The 26,939-nt window shown below is 40.0% G+C and overlaps 1 pseudogene; it reads left to right on the top strand.

Annotated features, from left to right (window-relative positions):
• Window positions 1–22,265, top strand: LOC124964141 (39S ribosomal protein L46, mitochondrial-like; annotated as a pseudogene).
• The last annotated feature ends 4,674 nt before the right edge of the window (window positions 22,266–26,939 follow it).

Here is a 26,939-nt window from a genome sequence, read left to right as displayed (position 1 = left end):
ATGGGCTCTTCTGCTACCATTAGGCGGGTGGAGTCCCATCTGTCGCCCCAGACCCCAGACCCTGAGCTCACCTTCCATTCGCCTGGACGCTCTCCTCCACATCCAGACACCGACCGGCCGGCCTCATTCAGTAAGTGGCTTCTCCCACAGCTTTTGGTTACCTGAGAAGTGACCGTTGAGTGTCTGGCACCCCGGAGACTCTCCGCAAGTCCGGGGAACCCCCAGCCACAGTTCCTACAATTGTGGCTGAATCCCTATACCGACTGCTCCAGGGGAGCTCCGGGCTGCAGGGGACTCTTCTCTGAGAGGCGGGAAAGTTCCAGACTGATGGAGACTCTTTCCGGAGAGGACTGCCTCTTGTGAGACCTACTCCGGTCCTGGGTTCCCTCTACGACATTTTGTCTCTACAAAAGCCCTGGCGCTGGGCACCCAGGCACCCCCACAGGCTTAGCCTCGATGCTTATCTAGTGATAGTGACGACTCCATGGAGAACTCGCTCTTCGCTCGGGTGATTCCCTGGGGACCAAGGGACACCTGCCTCTATATTCACCAGTTCCTCTCTCGCAATGGGCAGCTTGCTCTCAGTCCCCACCCAGACCCCCTGGGTTGCCTCTTGGCTAATTTAAGAGTCCCTCCACCTCACCCTGGACCTCAAACCAAATGGCACTTTAGATCCCAACATTTTTAGGGATCTTTTTAATTTCTGAGAGTGCTCAGGGAAATGGAAAGAGAGTTCCCTACATTATCTTTGCTCTTCCTGCAACCCCGAACTTTCTCTCTCTCTCCTTCTCCCTCCCTCCCTCTGCCTTTCTCTTTCTTGCTCTATCATGCTAAAATTAATGGCCATTATCATTTTTTCTTTAGGACTCTTGTTTGTTTTTCTTAAACACTATATTTTTTGAGCTCACAACTTTGATCCTACATACCTAGGTTAATAATTTTTGATCAGTTTTATTTTTACTCAACACTAGTGTTATTTTTGAACACCTGTTACATTGCAATGGAGATAAAAGCTATGAGGCCTTTGCTTCTGTGTTTTGTGTATATCCTGTTGTCTGATCTGTGTTGTTGATGTGTTGTCTATATCTGTGCATCCAAATATAGTGCTCATAAAATTAAAATTTAAAAATGGATCCAGATACCTTTAATTCACGTGATTTAAAAGGTTCAATTTAAATTGGGTAAACAAATGAAAGTAAAACGTTTTTGAAACTACTTACCTCACAAGTCTCCAGGTGGTAAATTAATAAAATGCTTAACTCTAAAATTTCTTTTTTTTTTTTTTTTTTTTTGAGGTGACATTTAACTTAATTTTTTTTATTATAAAATTGTAAACAAATGGGATACATGTTGTTTCTCTGTTTGTACATGGTGTAAAGGCATACCATTTGTGTAATCATAAATCTACATAGGGTAATGTTGTTTGATTCATTCTGCCATTTTTTCCCCTTCCCCCCCTCACCTCCCACCCTTCCCCTCCACCTATACAGTCCTTCCTTCCTCCATTCCTGCCCCCCTCCCTAAACCCAACTCCAACCCCAACACTAACCCTTCCCACCCCCCATTATGTGTCATCATCCACTTATTAGCGATATCATTCTTCCTTTGGTTTTTTGAGATTGGCTTATCTCACTTAGCATGATATTCTCCAGTTTCATCCATTTGCCTGTGAATGCCATATTTTTATCATTCTTTATGGCAGAGTAATATTCCATTGTATATATATACCACATTTTCTTTATCCATTCATCAATTGAAGGACATCTAGGTTGGTTCCACAATCTGGTTATTGTGAACTGAGCAGCTATGAACATTGATGTGGCTGTATCTCTGTAATATGCTGATTTTATGACCTCTACAATGAGAACTACAGAACACTAAAGAAAGAAATTCAAGAAAACCTTAGAAGATGGAAAGATCTCCCATGTTCTTGGATAGGAAGAATTAATATTGTCAAAATGGCCATACTACCAAAAGTGCTATACAGATTCAATGCAATTCCAATTAAAATCCCAATGATGTACCTTACAGAAATAGAGCAAGTAATTATGAAATTCATCTGGAAGAATAAAAAACCCAGAATAGCTAAAGCAATCCTTGGCAGAAAGAGTGAAGCAGGGGGTATCGCAATACCAGATCTTCAACTCTACTACAAAGCAATAGTAACAAAAACGGCATGGTATTGGTACCAAAATAGAAAGGTGGATCAATGGTACAGAATAGAGGACACGGACACAAACCCAAATAAATACAATTTTCTCATACTAGACAAAGGTTCCAACAATATGCAATGGAGAAAAGATAGCCTCTTCAACAAATGGTGCTGGGAGAATTGGAAATCCATATGCAACAGAATGAAACTAAACCCATATCTCTCACCATGCACGAAACTAAACTCAAAATGGATTAAGGATCTCGGAATCAGACCAGAGACCTTGCATCTTATAGAAGAAAAAGTAGGTCCAGAGCTTCAACATGTCGGCTTAGGACCAGACTTCCTCAACAGGACTCCCATAGCACAAGAAATAAAAGCAAGAATTAATAACTGGGATAGATTCAAACTAAAAAGCTTTCTCTCAGCAAAGGAAACTATCAGCAATGCAAAGAAAGAGCCTACAGAGTGGGAGAAAATCTTGGCCAATCATACTTCAGATAGAGCGCTAATCTCCAGAATCTATAAAGAACTCAAAAAACTCTACACCAAGAATGTAAATAATCCAATCGACAAATGGGCTAACGAAATGAATAGACACTTCACAGAAGAAGATATACAAGCAATCAACAAACATATGGAAAAATGTTCAACATCTCTAGTAATAAGAGAAATGCAAATCAAAACCACCCTAAGATTCCATCTCACCCCAATTAGAATGGCAATTATCAAGAATACAACCAACAACAGGTGTTGGCGAGGATGTGGGGAGAAAGGTACACTCTTACATTGCTGGTGGGGCTGCAAATTAGTGCAGCCACTCTGGAAAGCAGTGTGGAGATTCCTTAGAAAACTTGGAATGGAAACACCATTTGACCCAGCTATTCCACTCCTTGGCCTATACCCAAAGGACTTAAAATTTCTAATATCAATTGTTTCTAGGACTTTTCTTCCACAGGAAAGAGGTGGCAGATACTATTCAATACACTTGTCTGATATCCTGATTTTTACAGTAAAATCAGATTTGACTTGTATGGGATTACTCAAATGTGTTTAACTCCTTAAAAAATTGCTTTGTGTCATCACTAAAAACAAGGTTATAAAAGGTCGTAGGCATGGAAATATATTTAGTAGAAGGGAGAAGAAAATGTTTCTGGGTAGGAAAGTCTTTCTGTGATGAAACCTGGGTTGGGATCCACAATCATTGCCTGCTGGCTCTCCCCTCATGGGGATCTGAGCTGCCTTGACCATGACCCCTCCCCCCTGATCCACCATGGTGTGTTTCTGCCTCTTGCCATTGCTGACCTTGGCCACCAGAATTAGACTCTGGACAGTCTTCCCTCTACTGGTGGTGAGTCCTCAGAGCTCTTCTACGGTGGCCCTGAACTAATTCTCTCTCTCTCTCTCTCCCTCCCCCTCCCCCCCTCTCTCTAGGAAAACCCCAGTACTGAGTCAGGGTCTCCCTCAGCTTTGGCCTCAGACCCTCACTGATGGTCTGCTCCTACATGGGAAATCAGAGAGGTTGTGGGGACACCCCTTCCTCTCCTGTTTCCCTTCTCCAGGCTCCTGAGAATTCTTAGCCATGGGCTTTGCCCAATCTAAAATTCTCTGTAACCCCCACCCCCTTGACCCATTCCTTAGAAACATTTGGCCTCTCCATTTGACTCCAGATCTCAAAACTCACAGGCTTATTTTCTACTGCAACATAGTCTGATAAGTTAGATAATGACTCCTCTTGGCCAGAGAATGAGACTTATACAACTTCTGTCAACACAGCAGCAAGTCAGTAGAGATTCCCTATGTTCAAACCTTATCTTCTCTTCACTCTTGCCCCTCTTTGTGTCAAAATAACTGTAAAGTCATAAACATTGAAGTTAAAGCCCTGTACTCTTACTTTAGACTGGTGAGACTGGTTTGCTGGATGTTTAAGATCAAACTTAGATTAAAATACAGAGGCCAAGAAATGACAGTATTTGGCTCTTGCCCTCAGAGTCAGCCTGAATCCAGGGAACAAGAGAACTTTTCTAAGGAACTTTGCAACTCTGGGTCACATGACCTACTGATTAGGGAGATTAATGAGATCACTAAAGGATGAAAAGTCAACCAGTGCACCTGCTGTAAACAGGAGGGTCATTGAAAAAGGCAGAAATCCCTGATGCTTCCAAAGGAAGTCACCTCATGAAGGAGACCCTTCCTAGCAAATGGCACTAAAGGAGCTAAGAAGCTGCTCTCAAGTTCTCCATGAGTAACACCTGTGGGAATTCAGCTGACCCTTAACAACAGATTAAGAACAAGGTCAATTTGACCAGCTTGATGTTGAATGCCTAGCAAAATAGTTAAAATCAAAACATAGCCATTCCTGGGCATTTAAAAGAATAAACAACAGTTAAACATAACTTAAGATATACACTTACGTTAGCCCCAAGAATAAGTAAGACTGGAGACTACTAAAGAGATTCTTAGGAAGGAGTGCCTGATAACCCTTAAGAGAAACTACCAGAGTCAGAAATTTTTGGTCATTTTAACATCTACGGATCTTCCTAAACAGGACCATGCCTGCTAAATTACCCTCAGAAGTTCCTACAAGATCAGATACTCAAGTTCTGGAGCTGGTGGACACACAAGTTCAGCAACCAATTGGCCAATCAACTGCTTCTCCTTCAAGACTACCAGCCCCTGACACCCAAAGCCAAGACCTGTGATTCACTATTGACACCTCTGGCTCCAAAACTCTGCTCTCACTAAAGTCCTCCCTAATCTTTTTTTTTTTTTTTTTTTTTTTTTTTTTTTTTTTTTTTTTTTTTTAAACAGAGTGAGACTCTTTGCCCCCTAACCAATAGGAAGAAGCTACAGAAGAAAGACCATCATCCCACTCCCAGTATCTATAAAACAAAAAGGGAGGAATGTTGGCATCAGATCTGCTATTTTGCTGCTGCCATTATTCTCCCTCCCCCACACCCCTTTACAACCCAGATTGTCAGCCCCCAAACTTCCTCACCAGTCATTGGTCTGTTGTTATTAGCCCATGAAATTCCACTACCTAAGAATAGCTCCCCCACCATTTTCTCTCTCTCTCCTCCTCACTATCATGCTCTCTCCTCCTGGCTTTCACTCTCTCTCTTGCGCATGCATGCTCTCTCTTTCTCTCATTTTCTCTTTCTCACCCTGCAGGGAGACACTCTGCCTGTCCACTTAATAAAATCTCTTGCATGAGTTCCTGCATCCGGAGTGATTTCTGGGTGCTTTCATTAACACTCACCATTATTTTCTGAGCTTTAGGGATCCTATTGAGAAAGTTGGTGCCTGTGCCTAAAAGCTGGAGTGTTGACCCTATGTTTTCTTCTAGGAGTTGCATAGTTTCTTGTCTAATTCTGAAGTCTTTGATCCATTTTGAGTTGATTTGTACAGGGTGAGAGATAAGAACCTAGTTTTATCTTCTATGTGTGGATAAAAGGCTGTCTTTTCTCCAACGTATGTTTTTGACACCTTAGTCAAGGATGAGGTGACAGTCTGCATGGGTTTGTCTCTGTGTCTTCTATTCTGTGCCATTGTTTTAGTTACTATTACTTTGTAGTATAATTTGAAGTCAGGTATTGTGATGCCTCTAGCATTGCTTTTTTGACTTAAAATTTCTTTTGCTAGTCTGGGTCTTTTATTCTTCTAAATGAATTTTAGGACTGTTTTTCTCATCCTGTGAAGAATATCATTGGTATTTTAATGGGGATTGCATTGAATCTGTATATTACTTTTGGTAGTATGGCCATTTTAACAATATTAATTCTGCTTATCCATGAACATGAGAAGTTTTCCCATCTTATGAGGTCTTCTTTGATTTCTTTCTTCAGCGTTCTATAGTTTTCATTATAAAGGTCTTTGATTTCCTTGGTTAGATTTATCTCTAGTTTTTCTTTTTTCAAGACTATTGTGAATGGAATTGTTTTCCTAATTTTTCAGCAGATTCATGGTTGGTGTATAGGCAAGCTATTGGTTTTCTTATGTTGATTTGTAACCTGTTATTTTGCCAGATTTGTTTATTAGCTCTACCAGTGTTTTGGTGAATTTTTTTTTTTTTTGTGGTAATTCTAGGAATAGAATCATGTCATCTGTAAAGAGTGAGAATTTGACTTCTTCCTTTCCTATTTTTATTCCTTTTATTTTCTTCTCTTGCCTAATTTCTCTGGCACGAATTTCTAGCCTGATATTAAATAGGAGTGGTGGCAGTGGACATCCTTATCTTGTCCTGAATTTTAGAGGAAATGCTTTTGGTTTTTCCCTATTTTCTATTAGGTTGGCTTTTGGTTTTTTATATATAGCCTTTGTGATGTTGAGGTAGTTCCTTCTAGCCTTAGTTTCTACAGTATTTTTATCTTGAATGGGTTCTGAATTTTGTCAAAGGACTTCTCTGCACCTATTGAGATTACTAAGTAATTTTTGTCCTTAATTCTGTTTATGTGATGAATTATATTTATTGATGTGTGTATATTAAACCATCCTTGCATCTCTGGAATAAAAGAAATATGACTGTGTTATAAAATCTTCTTAATATGTTGTTGAACATGGTTTGCTAATATTTTAATAAGTATTTTTGCATCTAAGTTCATTGAGGATATTGATCTCTAGTTTTCTTTCCTTGATTTGTTCTTATATTGTTTTGATATGAGCATGGTGCTGGCTTCATAAAATGAATTTGGAAGCATTTCATTCCTTTCTATTTCATGGAATAATTTGAGGAGTGTTGGCATTAGTTCTTCTTTAAAGGTTTGGTAGAATTCAACTGAGAATCCATCTAGATCTGGGCTTTTATTTATTGGAAAGCTTTGTATTGCTGTTTGTATCTCATTATAAGTTATGGTCTATTTAGGTTTTTATGTCCTCTTGATTCAGTTTTGGCAGATCATATTCATCTATAAGTGTATCAATTTCTTTTAGATCTTCCAATTTGTTGAAGTATAAGTTTTCAAAATAGCCTCTAATGATCTGCTGGATTTTTGAGAGTCTATGGTGATTTCTCATTTTGATCTCTAGTTTTATTAATTTGGTTTTTCTCCCTTTTTCTTTTGGTTAGTTTGGCTAAGGGCTTATCATTCATGTTTATCTTTTTAAAGAACCAGATCTTTTGTTTCATCAATCCTTTGCATTTTTTTAAATTATCAAGTTCATTGATTTCAGTTCTGATCTTGATTATTTCTTCCTTCTCCTGGTTTTGGAATTGATTTGTTTTTTCCATTTCAAGGACCTTGAGATGCATCATTAGGTTGCTAATTTGGAATATTTCTGATTTTCTTATGTAGGCACTCATAGCTATAAACTTTCCTCTTAGAACTTCCTTCATAGTGTCCCAGAGGTTCTTGTATGTTATATCTCTAGTCTCATTTGAGTCTAAGAACGTTTTAACATTTCCCTCAATTTCTCCTATCACTTGTTCATTATTCAAAAGAGTATTGTACAATCTGTATGTGTTTATATAGTTTCTGTAGGGTTTGATTGTATTGATTTCTAGTTTCATTCCTTTAAGGCTAGGTGCAGTGGCCCATGCCTGTAATCCTAGTGGCTCAGGAGACTGAGGCAGGAGGATTGAGAGTCCAAAGCCATCCTCAGCAAAATCTAAACAACTTAGTGAGTCCCTGTCACTAAATAAAATACAAAATAAGGGCTGGGAACATGATTCAGTGGTTGAGTGCCCCTGAGTTCAATCCTTGGTACCCACCTGCCCCCAAAAAGGGATCTGATAAGATGAAAGGAATTATATTAATTTTTTGTATTTGCTAAGAGTTGCTTTGTGGTCTAAAATATGGTCTATTTTGGAGAAGGTTCTATGAGTTGCTAAGAAGAAAGTGTATTCTGTTCTTGGATGAAATATTCTATAGATGTCCATTAGATCCATTTGATTTATCATATTTTTCAGATCCAAACAGTCTTTATTGAGTTTATGTCTTGAATACCTATCTAATAGTAAAAGAGTTGTGTTGAAATAACAGTTATGAGGTATATCTAGGACTTCAATTTGAGTAGTGTCTTTTTATGTAATTAGTTGCACCCACATTTGGGGCATATTTATTATTGTTACATCTTCTTGTTAGATTATTCACTTTACCAATGTGAAGTGACCTTCTTTGTCTCTTCTGATTAATTTTGGTGTGAAATTTGCTTTGTTAGATATAAAGTAGTTACTCCTGCATGTTTTAGGGTTCCATTCATGTGGTATATCAATTCCTTCCTTTCACCTTTAGCTGGTGGCTGGGTTTGCCTGCAAGGTGTATCTCTTGCAAACAACACATATAGTTGGGTTTTGTATTGTAATCCATTCTACTAGTCTATGTCTTTTAATTGGAGATTTGAGACAATTCATATTCAATGGTTTTATAGAGAAATGTTTATTAATTCCTGCCATTTTGATTTATTTATTGTGTTTAATTTGGTCCTTTTTCTTATTTGCTTAGATACTCTTCAAATGATATTTGTTCTTTTGTGAGCTTTGAGTTTTGTTTTTTATTTCTTCTCTGTGCAGTATTTCTTCAAGTAAGTTCTGTAGTGCTGGTTTAGTAGTCATGAATTATTTTAGTTTTTGCTTATCTTGGAAGATTTTTACTTCATGTTTGATTTGGAATGATAGCTTTGCTGGATATAGCAGTCTTGGTTAACAGTTATTTTCTTTCAGGACTTGGAATACATTATTCCTGGCTTGTAGGGTTTGTGCTGATAAATTAGAAGTGATTCTGATTGTCTTGCCTCTAAATGTGACCTGACTTTTTTTCTTGAGGATTTAAAAATTCTATCCTTGTCTTGTATGTAAAGTATTTTAATTATAATGTGTTGTGGAAAGTTTCTTTTTTTATCTTGTCTACTATGAGTTCTGAATTCTTCCTGTATCTGAATGTCCATCTCATTATGAAGGTTTTGAAATTTTTCTGTTATTATTTCACTGAAGAGTTTATCCATCCCATTAGCCCACATCTCATAGTCCTCAATTTCAATGATTCTTAAATTTAGTCTCTTCATGTCATCCCAGAGTTCTTGTATATTCTGATCATGGTTCCTTTTTTTTGTTTAATATTTTCTGAATGTTCCAGACTGACCATTTTTTCTTCTAGCTCTGAGATTCTGTTTTAAGCACCATCTACTCTATTAGAAAGACTTCCACTGAGCATTTTGTTTGATTTATTGTGTCTTTCATTTCCAAGGTTTCTGATTAGTTCTTTTTCAATATTTCTATCTTCTTATTAAATTTCTTATTCATATTCTGTTTTGATTTACTTAATTCATTCAGTTGTTTTTCTGTGTTCTCCTGAAATTCATTGATCATTTTTTTAATCATTCTTTTGTATTCCTTATCTGATATCTCATCTACTTCAATATTTTTGGGATCTTTACTGGTGAATTATGAACTTGTGAGGTGTTGTGTTAGCTTACTTTTTTATATTTCTCATATTCATGTGTTGGTTTTATGCATATGTTGGAAGGAATTTTTCTTCCACTCTTTTGTGTGGGCCATTTTAAAGCACAGTCTTCATTTGCCAAACTGACCTATACTGATCTAGAGTGATAGCCTCTGATATTTATAGCCTCTGTGTTATTTCTCTGTTTTCACTGTAGCAGTAGATGTCCATAGGTGGGCATTGATAACCTACCCACTGCTAACTGTTTCTACTTGACACCTGATCATGAGTTTGGGTTTTTCTTTTCTATTCTTTGTATTAAAGTATATCTAAAGATTGGGTATCATTAATTTGTAAGTGGAACTAGGTGCACTGTTTTTTGGTTTAGTTGAGAAGCAGAGTATCTACCCTGTACAGTTGTGTCCCAGTAGGTTCCCAGCACCTCACAGAATAGGGAGAAACAAACAATAGCAGCAACCAACCTCAATACTGGGTTCTTACTATGACATCTACAACTTTAATTTTCACTAAAAACAGAAATGTAGGGTCATCAATTGCTAACAGCAAAAACAATTAGTCATGAACTCTATTAGGCATTAAAGCAAGCAACAGGTGTCAAGTTGTCATCAACAGCAGTAATAATTGCAACAGCATGAATGGTAGGGGCAGGAGTTATATAAACCAGTTGGTGATAAAAGATGGTAAGAATGTAGTTAGTAAGTGAATATGAAATGTGATAGGAAGGCATAAAAGAGTTCATAATTTCAAAAACTGACCAGAGAGAATCCAGAAGAGATGTAGCATGTGACAGTTATAAGGAGGAGAAAAAATAGAAATAACAAAATGAGGGAGTGAATTAGAGAACAATAGAATTTGTTAGCAAATGAAAAGAAAGAAAGAGAAATATATGAAAAACAATATAAAACAAAACCAAAATATACTAATCAAAAATGCTAACCTTCAAAAGACAAGGCAAGGAAAAACAACTACAATAAAAAAAAATCCTAAAAATGAGAAAAAAAGAAACAAATATATAGATGTATATGTATATTTGTTCATGAACCAATCAACAGAACACACACATACAAAAAGAAAGGAAAAGCAAAAGAAAAATTAATCATTTTCAATGAGGTGGTCAAAATTGTCAATGAGAGTAGATGAATACTATCTATGCCTGAATTTCTTTTCATTTCTTCTTGGCTATGTACTGGGAGAAAGATCAAGGGCTTGAGGCTCATTATCCCCTTCCTCTTTTTGTTTTGTTCACTAAGCTCCCAGTTGGAGTCACTTAAGACTGAAATTGGTTCAAATAAGTCTTAGCTTCTCTTCTCTCTTGCATGAAGTATGATGGGGTGGTAAATAATGTTAATTAGAGTTTTTTCTGCACAGACCAAGATCATGCACTCCCAGGGTGGGGTGGCTGTCAGCTTTATGAGTGGAGTTCTAGCAGACAGGGCTTAGGTTTAATCAGGCATCAGGAGCTCTGTTGGGTGTTGTCTGCTTTGGAGAGATTAGAACAACACACCATTCAGGCTGGCAGTTGCTGAGCTCTGCTGGGAGTCTGGATCTCAGGAGACTTTCAAGGATTCTACTCATGGACTGAGGGAGCCAGTACTTCACCCCCTCTGCTGCTCACAAACAGACTTTCCAGGCTTCTCAGGCTTAGTCCCTGAGAATATTCACACCCATCTCTTCAGATTCCCAACTTGCTTCAGCTGGTCATGTGGGCTGCCAGATTCAAAGGGCAAAACAAATTGGGTTCCCCTTCACTTTTCCAACTTGATTCTTCCTGGGTAAAGTATTTTCTGTGCCTATTTTGCTCCCATTCCATTAGGTACACCCTATGCCACATGGAAGGTGCTTGCTAGGACAGTGTAGCCATGTTTTCTCAGATCTCTCAGTTCCCACAGCAACAGCTACAGCATGACCACCTCAAGATGGCTCCCACCTCAGTTTTCCACAGTCAGTTGGGAAACATGGGGTACTTTTCAAGCACCAGTGCACAGTGCAGCCTCTGGATCAGCTAAGGGCAGGCTGATTTTCTGATCTCAGATTTTTTTCGTATAAATTTGTATGTTGTGTTTCTCTGTGTCCTTCCTACCCATTTTGTGCTGAATCAGTACCACTGCCCCTCTTACCTGCAGGAACTGAGATTGGGTTCACTATTCCATGAGGTCAAAGAATGAACACCATGAACACTGTCAAGGTAAGCAAGCAAGCAAGTAGGAATTTTATTTAAAAAGAAAGTGGGAGAAAGATTCAGAACTCCTGGAGTAGTTCTCCTGGAAGGGTCAATGGTGTCTTTTAAGTCTCATATGTTCCCTCTTTTGAAGGCATGAAGAGAAATTGATAAACTCCTTCTGATTGGTTTTTGATATTTCAATTGTCCCATGATAAGTGTAGGCTGGATTATGGATTAAGCAGTCACTTTCTGTGAGATGGAAATTTATGCCCTTTGAGAAACAGGAAGTGTTTTATAACATGTCAGGGCATGTTAAAATGGCTGTTATTGTGCTTTCCTTCTTGCCAACTTTCCTGTTTATTCCCTAATCTCTATTGCCTAGCCTTTTCCATCTCATTCCCCCTTCTGATAAGGAAACCCTTAGTACTATAGGGGAAAATGGGTGATGATTGCTATAGCTGCTTCAAGCTCAGAGGTGGAGATGAGGGGTAAGCAGTTCAGTTTCCCTTTTAGGGACAATCCAGTCAATTTAGAGGTTCACAGTAGAACTCATCTCAAACAACTGCTTAGTAACTGCTTATAACTGCTTCCTGCTGTCAAGTGGTATTCAGAAGTGGCAGTGAAGGTTCCCTTGGTGATAGACTCAGGGTTCCCCAACAGATGTTCCATGTGTGGTTTCTTTGTGCCTAAGAGGAAGTGATTTTGTTAGTGGTGAGAGACTGGAGTTTGTTTAGTGAGTGTGTTTTCAATTAATCTCTGAATGATACTGAGTATGCAGGGGATAACGCAGTACCCTATTACAGTTAATACCACAAGCACTATGATTAAAATATTACCACAGCATATCTAGCTTTGCTTTCCATTTCTTTTATTCCATAAAAGAACTTCCATCTCTGTACATAGTAAGATCTGAATGGGATAGGGAAAAACTGGAGGTCTCCCTGGGCTGAGTAATCTATGGCTAAGTTTTGTTGACAATCAAGTTCAGGGTTTCCTTCTAATGATTCCAGAAGAAAGGTGGCTTGGTCTAAATTTGAGCAAGTTTTATTTGAGTCACTGGTCTTCAAGGAGCAAGGCCTGGTATTTAAGAAGACAACTATTTGAGAGTCATAATCCCCCTTTAGTATTTAGAATTCTGAAAGGTCATGAGACAAGTATACAGTAAGATCCCTTCCTGGGTTATCTTAATTGCCTCAGGGACCAGCAAGGCTGCTGCAACCACCACTTGCAGGCAATGGGGCCATCCTTGAGATACCATATCAAGCTCTTTGCTGAGACATGTTACCAGCTGTTGAGCCTGTCCACTCCTTTGTGTTATCACCCCTAAAGCCTTCTCCTCTTTTGATCACAGATTAATTTTTTGCTCTGTAGGCAATGTGAGAGCAGAAACTTGAAGTAAAACTTCTTTTTGGGTTCTGAAACATTTAACATGTTCTGGTTCCCATATTAGGGTAGCCATCCCCTGACATTGGGCTTCCTTGAGGAGTTGATAAAGAGGTCTGACTCTCTCCATACCCAGGGATCCAAAGCCAACAATATTCAGTTGTCTCCAGAAAACCTCTGAGTTGCTGTATGACCTGGGGTAAAAGATGATATCCTATAGGGGTAATCCTCTCTACCCCTAGACTGTGGATTCCTTGAGACAGTTGTAATCCTAGATATTGAGCATGTGGTTGGCATAATTGGGCTTTCTTTTTCAAGGACTCATACCTTCTATCAGCTAGGTAGCTCAGGAGTTCTGTAGTGGTCACTTGACATTCCTTCTGGGTGGTAGCACATAGAAGGATGTTATCTACATAGTGGAGGACAGTTACAGATGACCTATCCTTGAACTCTGCTAGGTCCTTGGCAAAGACCTGCCTAAATAAGTGAGGGCTATCTCTGAATTCATGGGGTAACACTGTCCAGGTTAATTGAGATCCACTATCTGGTTCCTCAAAAGCAGACAGATATTGTGGCTGATTGTCTAGGGGTATACAGAAAAAGGCATCCTTTAAATCTAATACAGTAAACCAAGCAGTGGCAGCTGGGATCTGAGATTAAAAAAAAAGTTTAGGAGTTGGGAACCACAGGATGAAGGGATTTGCTTCACTGATTAACCCAAGGTCTTGGACTAAGTATAATTCTGCATTTGTTTTTTGGACTGCCAGAATGGGTGTCTTGCAGGGGCTATTGTTAAGTACTGAGAGTTCTTGTCATTTAAGGTTTGGAATGATCTCCAGTAAACCTCTTTGGCCTCTGGATGCAGGGGGTACTGTCTCTAGTGTGGGAAGATTAAGGGGTCCTTCAAAGTTATTGTAACTGGAACTGCACTCTTTACTAGCCCAATTTTGTCCTCAGTGACCCCTACTTCAGAGTTTATATCACATTCTAATAGAGGTATACATAATGGACTTGGGGTCCCAAACACATGGTGAAGGAGGTCTAAAGTTTTGAGAGCATGTCTCTTCCTAATGAAGGAGTAGAGCACTCTGGGAATATCAGGAATGCATGAGAAAACATCAACCCATCCCATCATAGCTTAATGGGGGAGTAAAATATCTAGTGATATGGGGTCCATATAACCCTCACACTGTCATAGTATCAGAGGAAAGGGGTTCTGGGTAAGAGACAAGTACAGAGAAGCAGGTGCCAGTGTCCAGAAGGAAAGTAGCCTTTTGGCTTCCTACTGAGAAGCATACCTGGAGTTTATGCATGGTGGGAGTCATGGGAGCCATTAAGTTTGACCCAGGTCCCTCCAGGCTTGGTTGGGGGAATCTATCCCCCTAAGCCTGCAAACTGGGGACATTCATTCCCCTATGATTGCCTTGACAGATAGACTGAGGCCTTCATCGTGGTTGCTTAACCTGTTAGCATTCCTCTTGGTCATATCCCTCCTTTCCATATCAGGAAACAAATTCCTTTTGAGGAACATTCCATTTATCTCCTTTGACACCCTGGAAGTTTTCTCCCTGACCACTACTTCAACCTTCCTTCTATCTGTAGTTTCCCTTTTCTTCCTCTCCTCCTGATCTCTGTTACAAAAGACAGATGTTGTGAGTCAGAGGATGTCATCTAAGGGCTGATCTGGGCCATATGCCAATTTTTGTAACTTCCTTTTAATGTCTGGGGCTGACTGAGTATAAATTCATCCTATAAAATTATGTGGCCCTCTGTGTATTCAGAATCCACCGTAGTGTGCTTTCTCAATGCCTCCCTAAGTTTTTCCAGAAAGGTTGCATGGTTCTCCTGAGAGCCTTGATGGATTTCAGATATCTTAGAGTAATTGACAGGCTTCTGCCTTGATGTTCTGAGATCTTCAAGGACCAGAGCCTGAAAAAATGTCTCATTTTCTAATCATCCTGTTCATCATTTGGATTTCATTCAGGATTGTTCCTAGGAACTGCCTGTGTCCCAGATGGATAATTAGATTTATTCCTAATGTTCCTAATTCCTCTGTGTTGCAGGGCATGACTGAGATGCAGATCATCTCCAAAATACACAGCTGTCCTTAGGACAGTCTCCTTTTCATTAGAAGTCAAAATTTGGTTAAGCAGTAACATAATATCCTTCCAGGTAAGACTGAACACCTCGCATAAGTTTTAGAATTCCTTAATGTTATTTATCTGAATCCTCTGAGAACTGACTTTAGTCTATCTTTATTGACCTCAAGTATTAAAGGAAAAATGGGACATGGATGTTGGTTGGCCCAAATTCCCCTTCTGGCATTTCCTGAAGGGGTAGTATGATTTGTCCTCCTCCATGGGTGGATGATGGGGGTTCTGGGTAGGGAGGATAAGAGGGTTGTTGGCAAGGGTTTGTTAGGGTTCAGGAATTCTTGGGATTTATCTGACTTTGCTACTCTGGCATTTGTTTCCTTAGACTTCTCTTCCATCATGACTTGTAGGCATAGCTGGGTCTAGCTTACATTGCTGATATAATTTGGGGAACTCTCTCAGAGCAACAAAAACTGAACATAGGGGACCTCAGCCCATTTTCTTTCCTTATTACAAAACAAACTAAGCTGCAAGATAACATTAAAGTTTATACTTCCCTGTGGCAGCCATGATTCTCCATTGGAGGGTTTGTATTGGGGTCACCCAAAGAGCAGAAAAAAATCAGGCACTTTTTCTTGAGTGTCTGTGAATCAAACTTATCCCAGTTTTTTGGTGGGAAAGCTAGTGGTGAACCTGGCACTACCTTTGAGACTGAAGCTCTCATCTGGATAAGAAATCAGAAATCAGGCACTCTGACTGAAAGAACTTCCCACTCTCACAGGGATGTCTCCCTGAATGAGCTTTTTGGCCACTGGCAATCCCACCCGTCTCATTCTACATGACTCAGTGAATTTATTGCTGCTTTACAAGCTAAGTTCCTTAGATTTTGGTTTCCACATGACAATGACCCAGGGGCAGGGGGTTGGTGGGCAGACCTAGTGGAACTTATTGGTCTCTCCTGGACACTATTGGACTTCCATATATGATGGCTGATAATTAAATGTTGGCCAACAGTGGGATGCATTCCTCTACTTCATGTTTCTACAAAATTAGTGGGCCCAGGGAGAATTAATTTTACATCAATTAAGCAGGATCCAAGGAGACTATGTAAGGTTAGGGTCATCAAGGACAAAGGATCCTTTTTAAAGGGTTTTTTTCATCTACAATCTACTTCCCAGAGGGGTCCCAGGACAAAGAGGACAGGTTGTATCACAGGACCTTCTACCTTCCTCATGGAGAAATTTGAGGAAGAATTTAACTAACAGGTTGTGAGCCCTGTGGGCTTAGAGTTACTCAGAGATATAAAGTTCAGCTTCCTTTGATGGGGGACGTATGAGAATATGTCTTCCTAGATCCCTAAAGAACAAAAAGGGTTGGGCGTCACCTCTTCCCTTTCAGGCAGAAACTGGGGAGATGCATGGGGGTACAGAAACAACAACAGGGGTGTCTTTGGCAAGTCTGTAGCCCTTCATATGTGAGATATGGAACCCAAACCCATCCCTAAAATCACTCTGCATAGTATATGCCCTTTTCTCTGAAAGATCTTTACTTATGAGGGAAGCACTTGGGAGGATCTAGTGTGAGGGAGGAGGTACAGGTGGCTCATATAAAGGTGCTGGCCTAGCACAATGTTCATTCAGCGCCATGATCAATCAACTACCATAGTATACTCCAAAGGGGCTGTCAGGAAATGGCGTCAGAAGAGAGGCCTTTGAGAGTCACTGAAGAGCAGTCTCAGTCAGGATCTCTCAGTTGCTTCTCAACTTCACCAGAATCCTCACATCCAAGGCCAGGATCAGGGGCCACTGTTTACTTGCTCTGGCATACCCTGAGCCAGAATAGAAAAGTGGGCCCAACATGCTTGACCTGCAGGGCAGGAGACTGGAAACTGCAGAAACCAAGGAACTTATTACCTGAGACTTGAGACTGGCAGTCCTGCTAATTGCTTTTAAGTGGTTGGCAGGTGCCCAGTTTTCCTCTAAAGTATAGTGAAGGTAAAGTGCATCTGCTTCAAATGACTTACCTTGGTGGGGATTGGGGTCCTGGACAAGCCCCCAAAATGTTACTGGCTGGAGTTGGGATCAGATTTGCATTCCATGGAGTTGAAGACTGAATACCATGAATGCAGTTAAGAAAGTGAGCAGGCATTTTATTAAAAAGGAAAACGAGAGAAATATTGAAAACTTCCAAAGCAGTGCACCTAGGAGGGGCAGGCATGAGTGCCATTTGAGTTTTATAGTGTTCCCTTTTTTAAAAAGTTGCATAAGGAGAAATTGATAAGCTCCTCTTCACTGGTTTTTGGTATTTCAATTGTGGACATGGACTGGACTATAGATTATGCAGTCTCTTTCTGTGAGATGGAAATTTACACCCTTTGAGAAATAGGAACTGTTTAATAACACACCCAGGGTATGTTAAAATGGCTGTCCTCCTGCTTGCCCCCCTTGTCTATATTTCCTGTCCCTTCCCTACTCTCCAGGGACTATCTTTCCATTTCACCAGTGGCTACTGTCACTACTGCCACAACTGGCTTGGCTCTAATGTAGTTTTTGTTCATTGTTTAGTAACCCCAAATTTATGAGTCTCTAAGTCACTTTAACGGTCCAATATGGAGCTTTGGTGAAATCCCTCTTTCACGCACCTCAGAGAAGCAGTATTCCTGTTGCTCCAATCCCGAGCCATGGAGCAACTAGGGATACAGTCTTCCTCTAGCCCACCATCCTGAATCCCCCTTAAAGTCTACTTTAAATGTTGATCACATCTAAAAAATATAGCATTTACATGAGTTTATCAAATAACTGGGCATCACACAAATTTAGTCATTATACCTTTTCCCCTGGGACCTACTGATCTGAATCCATAGCTTTTATTTTCACTCTTCCCCTAAGTTTCTCTAGGAATAATGACCTTCGTTCTATGTTAATCCATTCATGTTCCTTTTCTTTCCTTTTACTTTCTCTGAACATCATTTTTATATCAATGATGTTCTCTGACTCTGGTTTCTTCATTCTTTCCCATACACCCATACATTTTTGTTTCCTTTTGGTATCTAATTACATTAAATTATCTTCCATCTTAAAAAAAAATACCCCTTGATTCTCCATCACCCTCCCATTTTCACTATACCTATCCCTTCTGTAACAACCCTAACTCATTTCTGAAAATACTGTTGCTAAATGAACAGTCATTAAATGAAGACAGTATTTCTGTTACTTTTAATGGAAACATGATGAATTCCATCTGAACTCACACACTCAATTTTTAAGTAGTAATATATATCGAATGACGAAAACAAGTTTTTACAAGTAATGAATAACATTGTACATCAAGAATTTGTGCATCAAATGTGATATAATGACTGTTAAGCTAAATATTTCTCCTTGTATCATTTTTTTCAAAAGTTTCAACCTATTTGGGGTAAATGTTATCTCCATTCCTCTCCATCCTCTACCTGATCTCTTTCCTCTCCTGATCTTCCTTCATTTTTCCCGAGGACCCCCCTCCCCTGCCAACACACATTTTCTTCCCTCTTTCCTCTGTAGCTTTTACATATGAAAGAAAACTTATAGCCTTGATTTTCTTTATGTTTTAAAACATTTCCCCCACATTTTTTATTGGTGCATTTTAGTTATACACATTGATGGGATTTCTTGTTACATATTTGTACATGCATACAATACACAATATAAAAATATTTGGCCAATATCACTCCCCAGCATTTCCCCCCTCCCTTCCCACCTCCAACCTCTTGGTTCCTTTTCCTCTGTAGCTTCTGCATATTATAGAAAACATCTGACCCTTAACCTTCATTTAACATATGGCTGAATAAAACTCCATTGTGTGTGTGTGTGTGTGTGTGTGTGTGTGTACATTTTATTTATCTGTTCATCTGTTGATGACACCTAGGCTGGTTCCATAGTTTTGCTATTTGGAATTGTGCTGCTATAAACATGGGTATGGATGTATCACTGTAGTATGATGACTTTAATTCTTCAGAATAAAAACTGCTGCATGGTATAGCTGGGTCCTATTGTGGTTCCATGTCTAATATTTTGAGGAAACTCCAAACTGATTTCCATAGTGACAACCCTTGATTTTCTGAGTTTGGCTTATTTCACTTAACATAATGTTCTCCTTTGATTTTCCTGCAAATGTCACTCTTTATAGAGTTTATGGTTAATATATTTTAGGTGAAAAAGTCATTATAGTAAAACAGAAGTGATATAATATTTCAAGAGTCATAGTGGTAAAAATATTTTCCTTACCACCTACTATATGAGGTAACATATGTCTTTACTGCTAATTTTTTCAAAAGAGAAATATACTGTTACTTTCTCCACTGTCTAAACTAATTTTTATGGTTGCTTGGGTTCTGCTTCTCTTACTTTGATAATTCTCTTGCCAAGAACCTTTTCAATTGGTCATCCTGTTTTTAAGTACAATATTTTGACTTGGCTTCTTGGAAGTCATTCATAGGGCCAATCATTTCCTCTTATTTTAAAGTCTTTCCTTCCTTGATTTCAATTTTGTTGAGCAAACACAGCATGGACGGACTAGATACTTTGTGTCAGAAATCATACTAGCTCCTGGAGACCCAGGGGTGTGTACAATGTGGACTCTGTCCCTGAGGATTTAACAGCCTGGGGCTTGGGGAAGACTAGGAAAAGCTGCTTCAATATAATGGCACGGATTCTGGACTATAAGTACTTAACAGCAAAAAGTGAAAGCAGTTTAGTGTGGTTGGGTGGAGAGAGACCTACACGGAACTTTTTTTTTTTTTTTGAAAAAGTGACATCTGAACTGAGTCTTAAATCTTGAATATTAATGTGTTTTTCAACTTGTCGCATTTCCTTTCTATCTCTTTGGCTTTTCTTTTTCACTTCTCTTTTGGTGTTTATGTTCCTCTGTCTGCCCTCCTTGGTGTCTCATTCTCTTCTCATTCTAGTCTCTCTCTCTCTCCATATGTCTCTGGTGGTGTATCCTGCCTATATCTGTCTCTGAAGCTCCCAACTAGATGTATTGCAGACACTTCTGTCTGGTGTAGACATTTCAAAGGCAATTTAACCTAAGACATCTAAAGTGGATAATTATTTAATCCCTCACATCTGTTCTTCCTCCTGCGCATCATACCAGTGAATGCCACCACACTCTGTCTCCATACCCGCCAACTATCTGCCATACTCCACTCCTATTTTCCCTTATCTCCAATGTTTATCTGCTCCCCAGGAGTTGTGGCTTTAGGTACTCCACATCTCTTACAGCCATCTGCTTACCTAAGTCTGCTAACCTACTGCTGTAGTCTTAGTTTAGACTTCCCTCATTTTTGCCCATGACATTCAGGCATCCTCTGGTCTCTCCATCTTCGGGCTTGCTCCCCTTTCAGTATTTTGCATATCACTACTGCAGTGACCTCTGAAAGCTCAAATCTGAGCTTTGATTAAAACCGTTAACCACTCCTCACTGACATCAAGATGTGGGATAAACTAGTTGACTTGGCTCTTGAAGCCTCTCCTCTGGAAACTTTCACCTTCTTTCCATTTTCCAGCAAATAAGTTGGCATGTGTTTCTCAGTCTACCAGGCTCTCTCATGTTTTTGCACCTCTGCGTGTGTCAACTGCTCTGGTTGGGATTTCCTTGCCCTCTTTTTTTCTTTACTGACAATACCTTTAAAACTACAAAAAAAATTGTCCCTGAACTCTCCTATCCCAATTCAGCTTCCTTTGACCCTGATGCTTACATAAATTCTTGTGTCTAGTGTTTATCATATCACACATCTGTAACCTGCCTCTCTTTCTACTTAGTCTCTAGGGTCTCTGAGCCTAGAGATTTTTGTTTCCTGTGGCCTCAGCTCCTGGGACACAGCCTGGTTCACAGGTGTGCAAGCTGTACAAAACAAACGTGTGTGGAATGAACAAATGAATCCAGCCTTCCCTAAGGACTCTTGCCCTGGCCATCAACCCAGCATGGACTCCTTTTCAGTTTGCACTGTAAAAATCAAGAGAAAAGGGAAATCATTTCTCTGAAATAAAGATAAAAAGCTTTCTCAATAAATGCAAAATCAATGTCGGCTGAACAAATGGATCTTGTATGAGGTTTTTTAAAAAAAGTCTAATCTGATTTCTAAAGGAAGGAAGGATGGAAAGGAGGGAATGGGGAAGGAAGGTTAGAAGAAAGGAGAAGGTGAAGTAAGTGGAAAGAAGAAGGAAAAGAGGGAAGAAATAAGGAGGGAGAGAAAGGTGGGACGGCAGAAAGATGCCGGTGCTCACAAGGTGGACTCTCATGGGCGGTGAGAGGCTGTTGGAGGTTCAAAAGGGTATGGGCAGGCAGCCTGGGATCTGGCAGGCTGGCCCTGATGCGGTGCCCTCAAGAAACAAGTCCCCATGGCGCTTTTTGGGTGCGTTGTGTCTGGCAGCAGCCAACGCTGATTTCCAAGCCACTGACCCTCTTGCAGGGAAGAGATGGCAGCTCCGTTACAGCAGACAGAGAGCAGCCTGTATTCAGACCATGAGCTTCGTGCTTTTAGATGAAGCCCCGTGACTGGCAAAGAAGAAAGCTGACCTTTATGATGAAGAACAAAATGAAAAGAATTTATTGCTTGTGCAAGATTTGGAAGATACGTGGGAGCAGAAATTCCTATGGTTCAAACATGGATCTCGTGTAACAGAAGCCGATAAAAAAAAAAAAAAATGACAGAACCTCATTGCACTGGAAGCTAGACGGGAACCTTATCCTGTTAGAGAGAAATTTGGAGATGAGGATGTTTGGATGCTGTCCCAGACTGAGTGGCAGCCTGGGGAGACCTTCCAAGGGACAGCTGAGTGAACCCTGGCTATACTCTCAGAAAACAATGTGGAAGACAAGTTCCTAGGAAACGTACCTTGTGGTCACTACAAGATCAATTCTCTCAGGCAAAGCAGACAGAGAGTAACCTTGGGGCCAAAGTAGTCCTCTTCAAAGCACTAGTACTAAGTGGAAAGATCTGGAAGAAAGGCCCTCACATGTGGGTCAGTAAGGAGGAGTTGGGCAACTATCTGAAACCAAAATACTTGACCCAGGTTAGATTTCTTTTGGATCTCTGATGAACTGAGCTGCCTGTGTGGAGGACCCACATTTGCAGGGAATATTAAGCAGCAAACTAAATTCTGAGAATTAAATGAGTCTGTCATTGTGTTGGTCTCAGCTGATTTGCCCATTGGGATGACTGACTTCTCCCAGTGAAGAGGGACCCACCTCTTAGGGTACCTTTCCATTTTCCCCAAGCTGATAATTGAAAATTGTATTACTTTATAGTGAAGTAACTATCCTACTTGGTTCAAGAAGAAAGGACAGAAGGTATGAATTAAACTGAAGACTTGAGTTCTGTGAAAACTTCTAGGCCCATGAGAAAAACCTAGTTCCATATAGCTTCTTATTTGTTTTCCACTTTATTTTCCCTTTCTTTTCCATTTGATATGAAATAATTTTAATCTTGCCTAGAACATAATGCCTTCTTTTCCATCCCTTCCTCTCTTCATCCTTCCTTTTCTTTTCCCATTCCCTTTCCCTTTCTTTTCTTTCTTTTTCATTCTTTCAAAAAGCATTTTATATTTAAAAAGGAATTAATCATGAGTTAACCTGTTTTGAAAACAGCCATGTGAAACAAAGCAAGTTCAACTGATCTCCATTCTGTAAGTGGAGGATCATGGTCAGACTGTAACTTGGCTCAGAGTCTGGCTGCACATTGCTGATGGTGCTAGAGAAGGGTGAACTCTGCTTCTGGGTTGCGACTTTTGGCTCTTGTTTGTTGCTTGGGTCACCACTGGTCCCCAGTGCCTGGCACATAGAAGGTACAAATAAATATTTGCTAATGAATGAGAAAAAAAAAAAAAAAAAAAAGGAGATAAAGTAGAAAGGAAAGGCAGACTATCAAGTAAGGTCGCATGGAGGTTAAAAAAGATCTTTTGGTTAAAAAAACCCCAGCAAAACAATGAAAGTCCTAAGCACTGACTTCAAGGTTTTCGAAAGATATATTCTAAGAACATCAAAAGTTAAGATTCTTAAAAAAGACTGGAGAGACATTCTTAGGTATACAAACATAAAAACAATGCTAATTATTATTTGAGCTGACATACAGAGCATTTTTTGTCATGCCAGGTGTAATATAAAGCCGATACTCTGCCTCCCAACCTGTCAATCTGCGCTCTGCCCGCCTCTTACGTTCCAGGAATTTCCGGCTTATGCTGCCACCATTTTCCTGCTTCCCACGGTACGTCCTAACATGCTAGCTAGCTATTGGTTCATCAGTCAGCTTGCAAGTATTCTCCTCTGCTATTGGTTCCTTCCAGCCCAGGAGATTCCAATATCTGGGAGAAGCGCACACGCCATCTTCCCTTTTTTCCTTTCTTTTCACTCTGAGCGGACGTGTTAGTCGTCCACATAATAAAGTCTCTTGCGTGAGACCTCGTGTCTATGGTGCATTTTTCTGGGAGCTATTGGTGAGCTGCAACTGAGACGAGCGAGCAGGTGGCATTTCAGCGGGAGCGTGCAGTGGTGGCTAATCGCTGCGGCTCCCAAGCTGCCTTACACCAGGTACCATACTAAGTGTTTTACACACATCATTTCAATCTGTCTCTGTGCAGCACTATGAAGCATGTGTAATTAGCATGCCCAGGTTTCTGAGGGGGAAACCTGTGCCTTTGTCCCCAGGTTAGCTGGATGGAAACCCAGTGCTTTCTGCCTTCTAACAAGAAAGCTTCCCCTCAGGGGACAGAGATCCATTCTCCAGACCATGCACAGTAGGGCTGCATTCTCCGCAGGCCACAGCAACTCTGAGAGAAGTGGGAACCCTGACCAGGTGCATTTCCACCCTGTCTTTACGATTGTTTTTTGTGGGTTTCCCTATTGGGAGCCTCTGGGCACAGGGGCTGGCAATGCACCAGGGGCTGTGGAGGAGCTCAACATTTTTAGGTAATCCGAACTTTCATTTTCCTGTGTGGTTTGTGGGTGTGAGTGCTGAGAACAAGCTTCCTCTGCAGAATGAAGAAGTGGGGGTGCCAGGAGTCAGAACAGCTGATCAGAACGGCCTAAGGAAGTGAAGCTAAAGCAAGACCGTGTGGTTTCACCACCAGACACTCAAGTAGCTTAAACTGGACACAAATATGTGTGAGAAAGAGGGCAAGAGAAAAGGAATGTGATCTCATAAATGAAGTGAGTGAGTGCAGAAACCTGTCTTCATTTATTTGGAGCTTCCTCAAAATCTTAAATTCAGAGTTCAGCTCAAAACAGCCCCCCAACACCATGGATGTCCTTAGTGAATCCTGAAAATTGTATGAACTAAATATTATTTGACTTAATCATCATACATTTATATCATTAGATATTATCAATCCTTTTGTAAAGATGAAAATATGGAGACTGAGAGAGATTTAATAACTTGTTCAAGCCTACTCTGAAAATGAGAAAAGGAGCTTGGCATCCAGAGCAGCAGCTCTGGTGGTCACAGGCTGAAGGACTTGCTTTTCCTATCTCTGATTGACTCACAAGAGCCTACTGTAAAATATTCGGGAGTTTTCCAGTTGATTATTAAATCACTGGTGACTTGAAATCAGTATGCAGTCTCCCTTAAACTGCAAGGGGAATCAGTGAGACCTGACTTGCATCCTACCAGAGCAAAGAGAAGTTCTGGTTAGAATGTTCTATCTTCAGCTTGGGCATAAAAATAAAAGCTGTTGTGCTAGATGAATTGAGAATAAGGAGGGAGGAAGGAAGGAAACATGAAAGGGAGGGAAGGAAGAAGGAAGGTTGGGAGAAAGGAGAGGGTGAAGTGAAGTAAGAAGAAAGAGGAAGGGATAGAGGGAAAGAGAAAGAGAAGAAAGTAGAAGGGACAGAAAGGAAGACTAGAAACAAGGGAGGAAGGAAGGAAGGAAAGAAAAGGGAGAAGAGAGGGAGAAGGCAAAGGAGGGAGAAGAGGGGTACATACTAGACAAAACAGACCAGCAATTCAGCCTGTATTTCCAATGGATGCTTTGGGTCATAAAATAATTGTGAAGAAGAATTCTTTATTAAGAATAGAAATCTATAAAATAAGAATTCAAAAAGGGACTCATAAAAACAGAACAAAATGAAAAAAGAGATTTGAAGCTAAGGGAACAACTTAAGAAACAAAACAATGTCATTATAAAACTTAATTAGAAACATAAATTAGAAACAACAGAAAAAAGTACACACAGCTGAAAATCAAATTATTTACATAGAAGAAATGTCGAAGATAATCATAGTGAACACAGAAAAAATGCAAGAGTTGAGAGCAGTTATAATGAAGGGTCACCACCACTGGTTTCCTGGCTCACCCTTGGGTCCCCACCTACCAAGTCTTTTGCTTCCTGAGATCCCCAGTCTATTGACTCTTCCTCTTCTCTTTATTCATCAAGCTTGCTAGCTCGACTCTCTCCTTCTCTGGATGCAGCCAAAAATACTACTTGAAAGTCTGAATAATAATTTTTTTTTTCTGAATTATTTTGTTTTCGGCAAATGTCTCTGGGAACAACAGTATTTCTGGTATGGATGGAGCATGGTTTAGTGCAAGAGATTTTCCACACCGAAGGCTTTGGTCTGTAGTCTGTCATGGTAATCAACCCCTGGGAAATTAGGTTTAAGTTAGCACCCTTCTCTCCTTTCCACCTTAAGTACACTTATCAACACAAATGAACAAACATAAAACAAAATGCAAAACAGAAACACTACCATGATTAAACCCAACTCCACATCTATTTGGAGCATCTGAATGGAGTAACTAATGCAAATGAACTGACTTGTCCCATTTTTTCCGTAATTTTTGAAAAGGTACTTGATACTTCCTGGCTTTCCTTGTTTGTTCTCTTTACTTTCTGATTTTTCAAAATGACATTTTCACAATTTTCTTTCTGTCTTCCAACTTTCAGTATCACGCTGTTCCTATACTATCTTGACAGATCCTTTTCCTTCACACGTCAAAGCAAAGTGATGGTAACGCACTTACTTCCTCCTCCATGTTCCATTGCTTGACCCTTGTCTCTCTTAATAACTCAGCAGCAGAGAGGGTTATTCATCTCTCAAAAAGCACTTTCTTCTAGAGCAGCCTCAAGTGGCTCTTCTAGTTCCCCTCCTACCTCCCTAGTTACTCCTCAGAAGCCTTACTGGATCCTCTTCTTTCCGACTCCTTGTTAGTGTATCCAAAGGCTCAGCCCTAATTCCACATTCATCTTCACATACACTGGCTTATTCTGGAGATAGAAACTGGGCACAGGTTTTTCTTATAGCTTCTTAAGTGATTTTGCTGCATAGTGAGAACTGAAGGTCACTTATCTACCCTATGTGACTTCAATCATTTTCTCAGTATAAATTGTATCCATTTGTTGACTGATCCAAAATTTCTCTTTCCACTGAAACTTGGACTAAACATAGCTACTTCTGTTTACTGGATTTTGAGTAAGTATCTCAAATGTGACATTCCCAAACCTCTGTTCCGAGTCCAAACAACTGTTTCTCCAGACATTCCCCTTCTCAGTAAGTTGTACTAATTTTAACCCAGTTGTTCAAGTCAAACAAAACCAACCAATCAAAGGAACAAACACACAGTAGCATTTGTCCTTGATTCCACATTTCTCATCCCTCTACCTCTAATCCATTAGCAAGTCCATCCACTCTACTTGTATTATTTGTCCTGAGTTTGCTGTTCTCTATCCTTAATGTTATTGCTATAGTCCAAGGTACCACTGTCTCTTGCCTGGACTATT

The sequence above is a fragment of the Sciurus carolinensis genome, chromosome 14, assembly GCF_902686445.1.
Source record: "Sciurus carolinensis chromosome 14, mSciCar1.2, whole genome shotgun sequence".
Classification (NCBI taxonomy): Eukaryota; Metazoa; Chordata; class Mammalia; order Rodentia; family Sciuridae; genus Sciurus; species Sciurus carolinensis.
This window is presented reverse-complemented; position numbering and strand designations above follow the sequence as displayed.